Genomic DNA, 16,280 nt, shown 5'->3' on the forward strand with positions numbered 1-16,280 from the left:
TTACTTAGTAGAACAGGTTAACAAGAACGTATGTAAAAGTCGCAATACACCAGAAGATAATTCTCAAAATGATCTCTTGATCTGTTAATCCTTTGTCCCCTTTCAGTGAAACTTAAATGAAGAGGTTAAGTTAATTCTTCATTTTGACGTAAACGTAATTGTCATTGCTATATACTCCGGGGAAAAATATTAATTTTCCGCCGGGAAAATGCCACTAAAATGCTCGAATGATGCTCAATGCCTTCGCCTCAATAAAATGCTCGAAAGAATGCTAGCATAACGTTCAAAAGCCTACCCACAGTTGTAAGTTGAACACCGTTGCATGGGTTGTTGAGCTGACGTATTTACTAGACTCCTTGCAGTAGTTTTTTGTGTCGGTCCCATTACACAAAACTACTGCAAGGATATGGCACGCCGTTTGTTTCAAAATTAATTATATCTACCGATTGGCCCACCGTCATATCTCTTCACCTAACTGACCGTTATCATTACTTGATCAGTTGCAAGTCAATTATTCCATATTTTATCAGTTTTACTGATTTATCGATCCTTTGTCTCTTACATTAGATCCGTTGTGTTGCTGATATTCCATCACTTGTACGGTTTTATTGATCAGTTGTGTGCTGAATATTCGATCAGTTGTACTGATTTATCGATCAGTTGTGTCCCTAATATTCCCGGCTCAGTTGTACTGATTTATCGATCAGTTATGTACCTAAGTACCTAATGTTCGATCAGTTATACTGATTTATCGATCAGTTGTGTCCCTAATATTCGTTCTGTTGTACTTATTTATCGATCAGTTGAGTCCCTCATATTCGATCAGTTGTACTGATTTCTCGATCAGTTGTGTAGTTAATATTCGATCAGCCTTGTACTGATTTATCGATCAGTTGTGTCGCTAACATTCGATCACTTGTATTGATTTATCGATCAGTTGTGTCCCAAATATTCGGTTGCACCGATTTATCGATCAGTTGTGTCCCTAATATTAGATCAGTTGTACTGATTTATCGATCAGTTGTGTCCTTAATATTCGATCAGTTGTACTGATTTATCGATCAGTTGTGTCCCTAATATTCGATCAGTTGTACTGATTTATTAGATCAGTTGTGTCCCAAATATTCGATTAGTTGGACTGATTTATCGATCAGTTGTGTCCCAAATATTCGGTTGCACCGATTTATCGATCAGTTGTGTCCCTAATATTCGATCAGTTGTACTGATTTATCGATCAGTTGTGTACCAAATATTCGATCAGTTGTACTGATTTATCGATCAGTTGTGTCCCTAATATTCGATCAGTTGCACTGATTTATCGATCAGTTGTGTCCCTAATATTCGATCAGTTGTACTGATTTATCGATCAGTTGTGTCCCTAACATTCGATCAGTTGTACTGATTTATCGATCAGTTGTGTACCAAATATTAGATCAGTCGTACTGATTTATCGATCAGTTGTGTCCCAAATATTCGATTAGTTGTACTGATTTAATTATCAGATTAGTTGTGTCCCAAATATTCGATTAGTTGCACTGATTTATCGTTCAGTTGTGTCCCTAATATTCGATCAGTTGCACTGATTTATCGATCAGTTGTGTCCGTAATATTCGATCAGTTGTACTGATTTATCGATCAGTTGTGTCCCTAATATTCGATCAGTTGTACTGATTTATCGATCAGTTGTGTACCAAATATTAGATCAGTCGTACTGATTTATCGATCAGTTGTGTCCCAAATATTCGATTAGTTGTACTGATTTAATTATCAGATTAGTTGTGTCCCAAATATTCGATTAGTTGCACTGATTTATCGTTCAGTTGTGTCCCTAATATTCGATCAGTTGCACTGATTTATCGATCAGTTGTGTCCGTAATATTCCATCAGTTGAAGTGATTTATCATCGACTAATTGGCTCTCACATTCGATCAGTTGTGTCCCTAATGTTTGATCCGTTATATTGATTTATCGGTCAGTCGTACTGAATTATCAATCAGCGGTGTCCCTGATATTCGATCAGTTGTACTGATTTGTCGATCAGTTCTCTTTCACATTCGATCATCGACTACCCTTACGCTTACACGAACACGAAGAGTAAGCTAGAGGATTAAAATTACGAGGGTATATAGATAGACAATCTCGTTTCTAGATCTCACTCTGTCATTGGAAATATGAGATCTCCCTTCCGTATGACCGTGGGAGATCTGGCTACGAGATTGAAATAGACTAAACATTTCGATCAGTTGTACTGATTTATCGATCAGTTGTGTCTCCGAAATTTTATCAGTTGTGTCCCTAATATTCGATCGTTCATTGTATTGATTTATCGGTAAGTTGTCTCTCTCACATTCGATCGGTTGTGTGTCTAATATTCGATCAGTTACACCGATTTATCGATCAGGGCCGTGTTCCTGAAAGGTGTAATAACTCTATTTCAGGGATAAATGTGCTTTATTCCAGGCACATTTATCCCTGGAATAGGGTTATTACACTTTTCAGGAACCGGCCCCAGTTGTGCTGGTTTGTCGATCAGTTGTACTGCCAATTGTTTATCGATCAGTTTTGTCCCTGATATTTGATCAGTTGTACTGATTTTTCGATCAGTTGTCTGCTTAATATTTGATCAGTTGTATGCTTAATATTCGATCAGTTGAACTGATTTATCGCCCTTATCCGAGAAGACTAGAGAGTGTAGCCATTTTCGAAACCATTTGCAGATCTCATTACCAAGCCAACACGTTCTCCTTGGTTATTAAAGACCCAAGTGTTGGTCGGTCGGATTCGAAATCAACTCCTCGAAGCTTGACAGCCCTGAGCCACCGGTGTGGTCCGCGGTCAATATCATTTTAAGTTATTCTTATTGTTATCCATTGTTCTGATCAAGTGCTTGTAAGAATTAGAATCAAGCTGCTGTACGAGTGTCCTTTACTTGACCTGTCTAATTACTGATTTGATGCCCATACTTAGAACTGTTTGATCCAAATGATCAATCGATTGGTTGAAAAAAAAAAACATACTGGTCTGGTCGCCATTACCCATGCGCAAATGTCTCTTCAGTGTTTGCAAGTGTCCCGATTTACTAGTGAACTTGCGAATGCTTTCGGACTTCATACTAATTGGCGTGCGACGTGCTACTTTATATTGCAAATAAGTGCTTCGTTGTATCATTTGTTTTTATGAATTTACCAAGGGAGTGGGCGTTGTTTCTTGGTCTGGTCTGACCGTTTAACACGGCCCAAGTGCTACTGATAGGATATCCATAAATAACAAGAAAACCTGATCCACTCACTGTGCGCAATTGACCGTATTCAACTGATCCACAAATATTACGCACGCAATCTAGCTGATCACTAAATCGAATATTAGGGACATAACCAAGGGTTAGCTTCCGATTCATCGGGTAATGTGACTAGTAGGAGCAGGAAGATACAGGCAGCAAATTGAATCACTTTCATTATGCCGACAAAGCCTTTGACTTCTGTTGAAAAAAATTAACGAAAACAAATTTCAATTTTAGGGGCCGCGACTGCTAAACTAATCACCACTTTGCTTCTTAGTTCAATGCAAGTCTACCCTGGGTGCCACAGCTTTTATTTCTCTTTTCGCTTCGATCCACATCGCGGCTTCGCCGCTCATAGGTATAACGCCAAAGAAATCAGTACCCAGGGTACTGTGTGTCCGCAAAAATGAAACTGACTTCCGCAATTGTAGAAAGTATATTATAAAGGGAGTCTTTGCTTGCAAGTAGCCAGTTTTTTTTTTTTTAATTTGTCGTCGCCTGAGGTAAAGTTTGAAGGACAACTAATTATTTACTCAATCCCCCAATTCAAAATGGAACAAAATTATTTTAGCATCCAGTGATATTATAAAGAGGCTGTAAGGAAAGCCACCGATTGGAGACAAAAATACAATTTGGCCAAACGAACTAAGAGACCTCCGCAAATTTAAGTCGATTAAACTTACCAACCAAATTTGAGCTCTTGTCGAAGAAGTTCAAGGATGGATAACCGCTTCAAATGATTGTGTACTGGAAATTCTTAATTCGTGAAAAAATGCATTGGAAACTTAATTAACTGACTTGTTTACAAAGAGCTGTTTGCTCAGCCGTTTTCTCACCGTGTGCGGGGAAATTTTGATGATAAATTGGCCTCACGAGGCCGTGAGGAAAAAATCAAACATGTTTGATATTTTTCGCCTCGCGAAGCAAATTCCTCATTGTGTGCGGCCATCGTGAGAATCGAGTTGAGCTTGTTCAATGAAGCATCCAATGAAAATACATGGCATTCTCACGTGACTTCAGTGACGTCCGAATTTCTTCCTCCGACACCATCCTGAACCGTTGGAGTCACGTCAGTATGTCATGTCTTTTTATTGGATGTTTGATTAAACCGCGCTCACCTCGATTCTCACGATGGCCGCACACATTGAGGAATTTGTCTCGCGAGGCCAAAAATATCAAACATGTTTGATTTTATCCTCACGGCCTCGCGAGGCGAATTTCTCACCACAATTTCCCCGCACACGTGAGGAAACGGCTGAGCAAACCGCCTCCCGAGGCAGTTTGCTCAGCTCTTTCCTCAAGTGTGAGGCGGGCTTAACGTGTTTAAAATTCCTTCCCGTGGCGCAGTTTATACCTTTAGTACACCACTCTTCATTAAACTTGAAGGAGCATAAGGCGTGACTGTTTGACACGATTGAATTTGAAATCGATAAATTAATTGGTTTGGATAGTCAAATTCTCTTTAGAAGACAACATGATTTTCAGTTGCTTACCGCGTCAAGCACCGCTCAGGATTCAATGGCTCGTCTAAAATTGCAACAAGGAATATCGTGTTTTGAAATTACAGTGCGACGCACCTTCAACGTGGCCACCTAAAAATAGCTCTTTACAAATTGTCCGCCAATCAGGGTGTGTGAATTTGATTGACAGTCACGCCTCCTTGCAAAGTCCCCACAATTGGGATTTTGTGCATTATGCTTTTATTTCCCCACTGAAATGCTCTACCTTAATGCTCCATTTTTTCCACTAAAATGCTCGGTTTCGCCCAAAAAAGTTACTTAAATGCTCGCTAATGCTCATACATAGGGTTTTTTTAATTTTCATAATTTCAATGTTTTAACACAATTACAGTTCGGTGCTTAATAAAAACGTTTACCGTAGTAGAACAGGTTAACAAGAACGTATGTAAAAGTCGCAATACACCAGAAGATAATTCTCAAAATGATCTCTTGATCTGTTAATCCTTTGTCCCCTTTCAGTGACACTTAAATGAAGAGGTTAAGTTAATTCTTCATTTTGACGTAAACGTAATTTTCATTGCTATATACTCCGGGGAAAAATATTAATTTTCCGCCGGGAAAATGCCACTAAAATGCTCGAATAATGCTCAATGCCTTCGCCTCACTAAAATGCTCGAAAGAATGCTAGCATAACGTTCAAAAGCCTACCCACAGTTGTAAGTTGAACACCGTTGCATGGGTTGTTGAGCTGACGTATTTACTAGACTCCTTGCAGTAGTTTTTTGTGTCGGTCCCATTACACAAAACTACTGCAAGGATATGGCGCGCCGTTTGTTTCAAAATTAATTATATCTACCGATTGGCCCACCGTCATATCTCTTCACCTAACTGACCGTTATCATTACTTGATCAGTTGCAAGTCAATTATTCCATATTTTATCAGTTTTACTGATTTATCGATCCTTTGTCTCTTACATTAGATCCGTTGTGTTGCTGATATTCCATCACTTGTGCGGTTTTATTGATCAGTTGTGTGCTGAATATTCGATCAGTTGTACTGATTTATCGATCAGTTGTGTCCCTAATATTCCCGGCTCAGTTGTACTGATTTATCGATCAGTTATGTACCTAAGTACCTAATGTTCGATCAGTTATACTGATTTATCGATCAGTTGTGTCCCTAATATTCGTTCTGTTGTACTTATTTATCGATCAGTTGAGTCCCTCATATTCGATCAGTTGTACTGATTTATCGATCAGTTGTGTAGTTAATATTCGATCAGCCTTGTACTGATTTATCGATCAGTTGTGTCGCTAACATTCGATCAGTTGTATTGATTTATCGATCAGTTGTGTCCCAAATATTCGGTTGCACCGATTTATCGATCAGTTGTGTCCCTAATATTTGATCAGTTGTACTGATTTATCGATCAGTTGTGTACCAAATATTTGATCAGTTGTACAGATTTATCGATCAGTTGTGTCCCTAATATTCGAGCAGTTGTGCTGATTTATCGATCAGTTGTGTCCCTAATATTCGATCAGTTGTACTGATTTATTACATCAGTTGTGTCCCAAATATTCGATTAGTTGGACTGATTTATCGATCAGTTGTGTCCCTAATATTCGATTAGTTGTACTGATTTAATTATCAGATTAGTTGTGTCCCAAATATTCGATTAGTTGCACTGATTTATCGTTCAGTTGTGTCCCTAATATTCGATCAGTTGTACTGATTTATCGATCAGTTGTGTCCCTAATATTCGATCAGTTGTACTGATTCATCGATCAGTTGTGTCCGTAATATTCCATCAGTTGAAGTGATTTATCATCGACTAATTGGCTCTCACATTCGATCAGTTGTGTCCCTAATGTTTGATCCGTTATATTGATTTATCGGTCAGTCGTACTGAATTATCAATCAGCGGTGTCCCTGATATTCGATCAGTTGTACTGATTTGTCGATCAGTTCTCTTTCACATTCGATCATCGACTACCCTTACGCTTACACGAACACGAAGAGTAAGCTAGAGGATTGAAATTACGAGGGTATATAGAGAGACAATCTCGTTTCTAGATCTCACTCTGTCATTGGAAATATGAGATCTCCCTTCCGTATGACCGTGGGAGATCTGGCTACGAGATTGAAATAGACTGAACATTTCGATCAGTTGTACTGATTTATCGATCAGTTGTGTCTCCGAAATTTTATCAGTTGTGTCCCTAATATTCGATCGTTCATTGTATTGATTTATCGGTAAGTTGTCTCTCTCACATTCGATCGGTTGTGTGTCTAATATTCGATCAGTTACACCGATTTATCGATCAGGGCCGTGTTCCTGAAAGGTGTAATAACTCTATTTCAGGGATAAATGTGCTTTATTCCAGGCACATTTATCCCTGGAATAGGGTTATTACACTTTTCAGGAACCGGCCCCAGTTGTGCTGGTTTGTCGATCAGTTGTACTGCCAATTGTTTATCGATCAGTTTTGTCCCTGATATTTGATCAGTTGTACTGATTTATCGATCAGTTGTCTGCTTAATATTTGATCAGTTGTATGCTTAATATTCGATCAGTTGAACTGATTTATCGCCCTTATCCGAGAAGACTAGAGAGTGTAGCCATTTTCGAAACCATTTGCAGATCTCATTACCAAGCCAACACGTTCTCCTTGGTTATTAAAGACCCAAGTGTTGGTCGGTCGGATTCGAAATCAACTCCTCGAAGCTTGACAGCCCTGAGCCACCGGTGTGGTCCGTGGTCAATATGATTTTAAGTTATTCTTATTGTTATCCATTGTTCTGATCAAGTGCTTGTAAGAATTAGAATCAAGCTGCTGTACGAGTGTCCTTTACTTGACCTGTCTAATTACTGATTTGATGCCCATACTTAGAACTGTTTGATCCAAATGATCAATCGATTGGTTGAAAAAAAAAAAACATACTGGTCTGGTCGCCATTACCCATGCGCAAATGCCTCTTCAGTGTTTGCAAGTGTCCCGATTTACTAGTGAACTTGCGAATGCTTTCGGACTTCATACTAATTGGCGTGCGACGTGCTACTTTATATTGCAAATAAGTGCTTCGTTGTATCATCTGTTTTTATGAATTTACCAAGGGAGTGGGCGTTGTTTCTTGGTCTGGTCTGACCGTTTAACACGGCCCAAGTGCTACTGATAGGATATCCATAAATAACAAGAAAACCTGATCCACTCACTGTGCGCAATTGACCGTATTCAACTGATCCACAAATATTACGCACGCAATCTAGCTGATCACTAAATCGAATATTAGGGATATAACCAAGGGTTAGCTTCCGATTCATCGGGTAATGTGACTAGTAGGAGCAGGAAGATACAGGCAGCAAATTGAATCACTTTCATTATGCCGACAAAGCCTTTGACTTCTGTTGAAAAAAATTAACGAAAACAAATTTCAATTTTAGGGGCCGCGACTGCTAAACTAATCACCACTTTGCTTCTTAGTTCAATGCAATTCTACCCTGGGTGCCAGAGCTTTTATTTTTCTTTTCGCTTCGATCCACATCGCGGCTTCGCCTCTCATAGGTATAACGCCAAAGAAATCAGTACCCAGGGTACTGTGTGTCCGCAAAAATGAAACTGACTTCCGCAATTGTAGAAAGTATATTATTAAGGGAGTTTTTGCTTGCAAGTAGCCAGTTTTTTTTTTTTTAATTTGTCGTCGCCTGAGGTAAAGTTTGAAGGACAACTAATTATTTACTCAATCCCCCAATTCAAAATGGAACAAAATTATTTTAGCATCCAGTGATATTATAAAGAGGTTGTAAGGAAAGCCACCGATTGAAGACAAAAATACAATTTGGCCAAACGAACTAAGAGACCTCCGCAAATTTAAGTCGATTAAACTTACCAACCAAATTTGAGCTCTTGTCGAAGAAGTTCAAGGATGGAAAACCGCTTCAAATGATTGTGTGCTGGAAGAGAAAAGTCAAGAATTCTTAATTCGTGGAAAAAATGCATTGGGAACTTAATTAACTGACTTGTTTAAAAAGAGCTATCAATTAATTTAAGGTGTCTCCACTTCAGTTTTAAATATATTTGCAACTGCATGCTCACCGAGAACACAGAATCTAGTCTATTTCACTTCACATGTACTTAAGATTTAAGAAAAGTTTCAAAGTGAAATCTCAGGATCCTAACGTGTTTAAAATTCCTTCCCGTGGCGCGGTTTATACCCTTAGTACACCACTCTTCATTAAACTTGAAGGAGCATAAGGCGTGACTGTTTGACACGATTGAATTTGAAATCGATAAATTAATTGGTTTGGATAGTCAAATTCTCTTTAGAAGACAACATGATTTTCAGTTGCTTACCGCGTTAAGCACCGCTCAGGATTCAATGGCTCGACTAAAATTGCAACAAGGAATATCGTGTTTTGAAATTACAGTGCGACGCACCTTCAACGTGGCCACCTAAAAATAGCTCTTTACAAATTGTCCGCCAATCAGGGTGTGTGAATTTGATTGACAGTCACGCCTCCTTGCAAAGTCCCCACAATTGGGATTTTGTGCATTATGCTTTTATTTCCCCACTGAAATGCTCTACCTTAATGCTCCATTTTTTCCACTAAAATGCTCGGTTTCGCCCAAAAAAGTTACTTAAATGCTCGCTAATGCTCATACATAGGGTTTTTTTAATTTTCATAATTTCAATGTTTTAACACAATTACAGTTCGGTGCGTAATAAAAACGTTTACTTAGTAGAACAGGTTAACAAGAACGTATGTAAAAGTCGCAATACACCAGAAGATAATTCTCAAAATGATCTCTTGATCTGTTAATCCTTTGTCCCCTTTCAGTGAAGCTTAAATGAAGAGGTTAAGTTAATTCTTCATTTTGACGTAAACGTAATTTTCATTGCTATATACTCCGGGGGAAAATATTAATTTTCCGCCGGGAAAATGCCACTAAAATGCTCGAATAATGCTCAATGCCTTCGCCTCACTAAAATGCTCGAAAGAATGCTAGCATAACGTTCAAAAGCCTACCCACAGTTGTAAGTTGAACACCGTTGCATGGGTTGTTGAGCTGACGTATTTACTAGACTCCTTGCAGTAGTTTTTTGTGTCGGTCCCATTACACAAAACTACTGCAAGGATATGGCGCGCCGTTTGTTTCAAAATTAATTATATCTACCGATTGGCCCACCGTCATATCTCTTCACCTAACTGACCGTAATCATTACTTGATCAGTTGCAAGTCAATTATTCCATATTTTATCAGTTTTACTGATTTATCGATCCTTTGTCTCTTACATTAGATCCGTTGTGTTGCTGATATTCCATCACTTGTACGGTTTTATTGATCAGTTGTGTGCTGAATATTCGATCAGTTGTGTCCCTAATATTCCCGGCTCAGTTGTACTGATTTATCGATCAGTTATGTACCTAAGTACCTAATGTTCGATCAGTTATACTGATTTATCGATCAGTTGTGTCCCTAATATTCGTTCTGTTGTACTTATTTATCGATCAGTTGAGTCCCTCATATTCGATCAGTTGTACTGATTTATCGATCAGTTGTGTAGTTAATATTCGATCAGCCTTGTACTGATTTATCGATCAGTTGTGTCGCTAACATTCGATCAGTTGTATTGATTTATCGATCAGTTGTGTCCCAAATATTCGGTTGCACCGATTTATCGATCAGTTGTGTCCCTAATATTAGATCAGTTGTACTGATTTATCGATCAGTTGTGTCCTTAATATTCGATCAGTTGTACTGATTTATCGATCAGTTGTGTCCCTAATATTCGATCAGTTGTACTGATTTATTACATCAGTTGTGTCCCAAATATTCGATTAGTTGGACTTATTTATCGATCAGTTGTGTCCCAAATATTCGGTTGCACAGATTTATCGATCAGTTGTGTCCCTAATATTCGATCAGTTGTACTGATTTATCGATCAGTTGTGTACCAAATATTAGATCAGTTGTACTGATTTATCGATCAGTTGTGTCTCTAATATTCGATCAGTTGCACTGATTTATCGATCAGTTGTGTCCCTAATATTCGATCAGTTGTACTGATTTATCGATCAGTTGTGTCCCTAACATTCGATCAGTTGTACTGATTTATCGATCAGTTGTGTACCAAATATTAGATCAGTCGTACTGATTTATCGATCAGTTGTGTCCCAAATATTCGATTAGTTGTACTGATTTAATTATCAGATTAGTTGTGTCCCAAATATTCGATTAGTTGCACTGATTTATCGTTCAGTTGTGTCCCTAATATTCGATCAGTTGCACTGATTTATCGATTAGTTGTGTCCGTAATATTCCATCAGTTGCACTGATTTATCGATTAGTTGTGTCCCAAATATTCGATTAGTTGCACTGATTTATCGTTCAGTTGTGTCCCTAATATTCGATCAGTTGCACTGATTTATCGATTAGTTGTGTCCCTGATATTCGATCAGTTGTACTGATTTGTCGATCAGTTCTCTTTCACATTCGACCATCGACTACCCTTACGCTTACACGAACACGAAGAGTAAGCTAGAGGATTAAAATTACGAGGGTATATAGAGAGACAATCTCGTTTCTAGATCTCACTCTGTCATTGGAAATATGAGATCTCCCTTCCGTATGACCGTGGGAGATCTGGCTACGAGATTGAAATAGACTAAACATTTCGATAAGTTGTACTGATTTATCGATCAGTTGTGTCTCCGAAATTTTATCAGTTGTGTCCCTAATATTCGATCGTTCATTGTATTGATTTATCGGTAAGTTGTCTCTCTCACATTCGATCGGTTGTGTGTCTAATATTCGATCAGTTACACCGATTTATCGATCAGGGCCGTGTTCCTGAAAGGTGTAATAACTCTATATTTCAGGGATAAATGTGCTTTATTCCAGGCACATTTATCCCTGGAATAGGGTTATTACACTTTTCAGGAACCGGCCCCAGTTGTGCTGGTTTGTCGATCAGTTGTACTGCCAATTGTTTATCGATCAGTTTTGTCCCTGATATTTGATCAGTTGTACTGATTTATCGATCAGTTGTCTGCTTAATATTTGATCAGTTGTATGCTTAATATTCGATCAGTTGAACTGATTTATCGCCCTTATCCGAGAAGACTAGAGAGTGTAGCCATTTTCGAAACCATTTGCAGATATCATTACCAAGCCAACACGTTCTCCTTGGTTATTAAAGACCCAAGTGTTGGTCGGTCGGATTCGAAATCAACTCCTCGAAGCTTGACAGCCCTGAGCCACCGGTGTGGTCCGTGGTCAATATGATTTTAAGTTATTCTTATTGTTATCCATTGTTCTGATCAAGTGCTTGTAAGAATTAGAATCAAGCTGCTGTACGAGTGTCCTTTACTTGACCTGTCTAATTACTGATTTGATGCCCATACTTAGAACTGTTTGATCCAAATGATCAATCGATTGGTTGAAAAAAAAAAAACATACTGGTCTGGTCGCCATTACCCATGCGCAAATGTCTCTTCAGTGTTTGCAAGTGTCCCGATTTACTAGTGAACTTGCGAATGCTTTCGGACTTCATACTAATTGGCGTGCGACGTGCTACTTTATATTGCAAATAAGTGCTTCGTTGTATCATCTGTTTTTATGAATTTACCAAGGGAGTGGGCGTTGTTTCTTGGTCTGGTCTGACCGTTTAACACGGCCCAAGTGCTACTGATAGGATATCCATAAATAACAAGAAAACCTGATCCACTCACTGTGCGCAATTGACCGTATTCAACTGATCCACAAATATTACGCACGCAATCTAGCTGATCACTAAATCGAATATTAGGGATATAACCAAGGGTTAGCTTCCGATTCATCGGGTAATGTGACTAGTAGGAGCAGGAAGATACAGGCAGCAAATTGAATCACTTTCATTATGCCGACAAGGCCTTTGACTTCTGTTGAAAAAAATTAACGAAAACAAATTTCAATTTTAGGGGCCGCGACTGCTAAACTAATCACCACTTTGCTTCTTAGTTCAATGCAAGTCTACCCTGGGTGCCAGAGCTTTTCTTTTTCTTTTTGCTTCGATCCACATCGCGGCTTCGCCGCTCGTAGGTATAACGCCAAAGAAATCAGTACCCAGGGTACTGTGTGTCCGCAAAAGTGAAACTCACTTTCGCAATTGTAGAAAGTATATTATTAAGGGAGTTTTTGCTTGCAAGTAGCCACTTTTTTTTTTTTAATTTGTCGTCGCCTGAGGTAAAGTTTGAAGGACAACTAATTATTTACTCAATCCCCCAATTCAAAATGGAACAAAATTATTTTAGCATCCAGTGATATTATAAAGAGGTTGTAAGGAAAGCCACCGATTGAAGACAAAAATACAATTTGGCCAAACGAACTAAGAGACCTCCGCAAATTTAAGTCGATTAAACTTACCAACCAAATTTGAGCTCTTGTCGAAGAAGTTCAAGGATGGATAACCGCTTCAAATGATTGTGTACTGGAAGAGAAAAGTCAAGAATTCTTAAAATTCGTGAAAAAAAATGCATTGGAAACTTAATTAACTGACTTGTTTACAAAGAGCTATCAATTAATTTAAGGTGTCTCCGCTTCAGTTTTAAATATCTTTGCAACTGGATTCTCACCGAGAACACAGAATCTAGTCTATTTCACTTCACATGTAATTAAGATTTAAGAAAAGTTTCAAAGTGAAATCTCAGGATCGTAACGTGTTTAAAATTCCTTCCCGTGGCGCGGTTTATACCTTTAGTACACCACTCTTCATTAAACTTGAAGGAGCATAAGGCGTGACTGTTTGACACGATTGAATTTGAAATCGATAAATTAATTGGTTTGGATAGTCAAATTCTCTTTAGAAGACAACATGATTTTCAGTTGCTTACCGCGTCAAGCACCGCTCAGGATTCAATGGCTCGTCTAAAATTGCAACAAGGAATATCGTGTTTTGAAATTACAGTGCGACGCACCTTCAACGTGGCCACCTAAAAATAGCTCTTTACAAATTGTCCGCCAATCAGGGTGTGTGAATTTGATTGACAGTCACGCCTCCTTGCAAAGTCCCCACAATTGGGATTTTGTGCATTATGCTTTTATTTCCCCACTGAAATGCTCTACCTTAATGCTCCATTTTTTCCACTAAAATGCTCGGTTTCGCCCAAAAAAGTTACTTAAATGCTCGCTAATGCTCATACATAGGGTTTTTTTAATTTTCATAATTTCAATGTTTTAACACAATTACAGTTCGGTGCTTAATAAAAACGTTTACTTAGTAGAACAGGTTAACAAGAACGTATGTAAAAGTCGCAATACACCAGAAGATAATTCTCAAAATGATCTCTTGATCTGTTAATCCTTTGTCCCCTTTCAGTGAAACTTAAATGAAGAGGTTAAGTTAATTCTTCATTTTGACGTAAACGTAATTTTCATTGCTATATACTCCGGGGAAAAATATTAATTTTCCGCCGGGAAAATGCCACTAAAATGCTCGAATGATGCTCAATGCCTTCGCCTCACTAAAATGCTCGAAAGAATGCTAGCATAACGTTCAAAAGCCTACCCACAGTTGTAAGTTGAACACCGTTGCATGGGTTGTTGAGCTGACGTATTCACTAGACTCCTTGCAGTAGTTTTTTGTGTCGGTCCCATTACACAAAACTACTGCAAGGATATGGCGCGTCGTTTGTTTCAAAATTAATTATATCTACCGATTGGCCCACCGTCATATCTCTTCACCTAACTGACCGTTATCATTACTTGATCAGTTGCAAGTCAATTATTCCATATTTTATCAGTTTTACTGATTTATCGATCCTTTGTCTCTTACATTAGATCCGTTGTGTTGCTGATATTCCATCACTTGTACGGTTTTATTGATCAGTTGTGTGCTGAATATTCGATCAGTTGTACTGATTTATCGATCAGTTGTGTCCCTAATATTCCCGGCTCAGTTGTACTGATTTATCGATCAGTTATGTACCTAAGTACCTAATGTTCGATCAGTTATACTGATTTATCGATCAGTTGTGTCCCTAATATTCGTTCTGTTGTACTTATTTATCGATCAGTTGAGTCCCTCATATTCGATCAGTTGTACTGATTTATCGATCAGTTGTGTAGTTAATATTCGATCAGCCTTGTACTGATTTATCGATCAGTTGTGTCGCTAACATTCGATCAGTTGTATTGATTTATCGATCAGTTGTGTCCCAAATATTCGGTTGCACCGATTTATCGATCAGTTGTGTCCCTAATATTAGATCAGTTGTACTGATTTATCGATCAGTTGTGTCCTTAATATTCGATCAGTTGTACTGATTTATCGATCAGTTGTGTCCCTAATATTCGATCAGTTGTACTGATTTATTAGATCAGTTGTGTCCCAAATATTCGATTAGTTGGACTGATTTATCGATCAGTTGTGTCCCAAATATTCGGTTGCACCGATTTATCGATCAGTTGTGTCCCTAATATTCGATCAGTTGTACTGATTTATCGATCAGTTGTGTCCCTAATATTCGATCAGTTGCACTGATTTATCGATCAGTTGTGTCTCTAATATTCGATCAGTTGCACTGATTTATCGATCAGTTGTGTCCCTAATATTCGATCAGTTGTACTGATTTATCGATCAGTTGTACTGATTTATCGATCAGTTGTGTACCAAATATTAGATCAGTCGTACTGATTTATCGATCAGTTGTGTCCCAAATATTCGATTAGTTGTACTGATTTAATTATCAGATTAGTTGTGTCCCAAATATTCGATTAGTTGCACTGATTTATCGTTCAGTTGTGTCCCTAATATTCGATCAGTTGCACTGATTTATCGATCAGTTGTGTCCGTAATATTCGATCAGTTGTACTGATTTATCGATCAGTTGTGTCCCTAATATTCGATCAGTTGTACTGATTTATCGATCAGTTGTGTACCAAATATTAGATCAGTCGTACTGATTTATCGATCAGTTGTGTCCCAAATATTCGATTAGTTGTACTGATTTAATTATCAGATTAGTTGTGTCCCAAATATTCGATTAGTTGCACTGATTTATCGTTCAGTTGTGTCCCTAATATTCGATCAGTTGCACTGATTTATCGATCAGTTGTGTCCGTAATATTCCATCAGTTGAAGTGATTTATCATCGACTAATTGGCTCTCACATTCGATCAGTTGTGTCCCTAATGTTTGATCCGTTATATTGATTTATCGGTCAGTCGTACTGAATTATCAATCAGCGGTGTCCCTGATATTCGATCAGTTGTATTGATTTATCGATCAGTTGTGTCCCAAATATTCGGTTGCACCGATTTATCTGATTTATCGATCAGTTGTGTCCCTAATATTCGATCAGTTGCACTGATTTATCGATCAGTTGTGTCGCTAATATTCGATCAGTTGTACTGATTTATCGATCAGTTGTGTCCCTAATATTCGATCAGTTGCACTGATTTATCGATCAGTTGTACTGATTTATCGATCAGTTGTGTCCCAAATATTCGATCAGTTGGACTGATTTATCGATCAGTTGCACTGATTTAATTATTAG

General features: G+C 38.2%; 1 long non-coding RNA gene across 1 annotated transcript in view; it reads right to left on the reverse strand.

Moving 5' to 3' along the window:
• The window catches only part of LOC138024042 (uncharacterized), a 17,461-nt gene extending 8,315 nt beyond the window's left edge, over positions 1-9,146 (reverse strand). The window contains exons 1-3 of the long non-coding RNA XR_011126874.1: positions 9,097-9,146; positions 8,633-8,696; positions 3,964-4,027 (exon numbers count right to left, since the gene is read on the reverse strand). This is a non-coding gene — a long non-coding RNA (uncharacterized lncRNA). The remainder of the gene's footprint in view (positions 1-3,963; positions 4,028-8,632; positions 8,697-9,096) is intronic.
• Positions 9,147-16,280: the final 7,134 nt, after the last annotated feature.

This window comes from Montipora capricornis, chromosome 11, assembly GCF_036669925.1.
Source record: "Montipora capricornis isolate CH-2021 chromosome 11, ASM3666992v2, whole genome shotgun sequence".
Classification (NCBI taxonomy): domain Eukaryota; kingdom Metazoa; phylum Cnidaria; class Anthozoa; order Scleractinia; family Acroporidae; genus Montipora; species Montipora capricornis.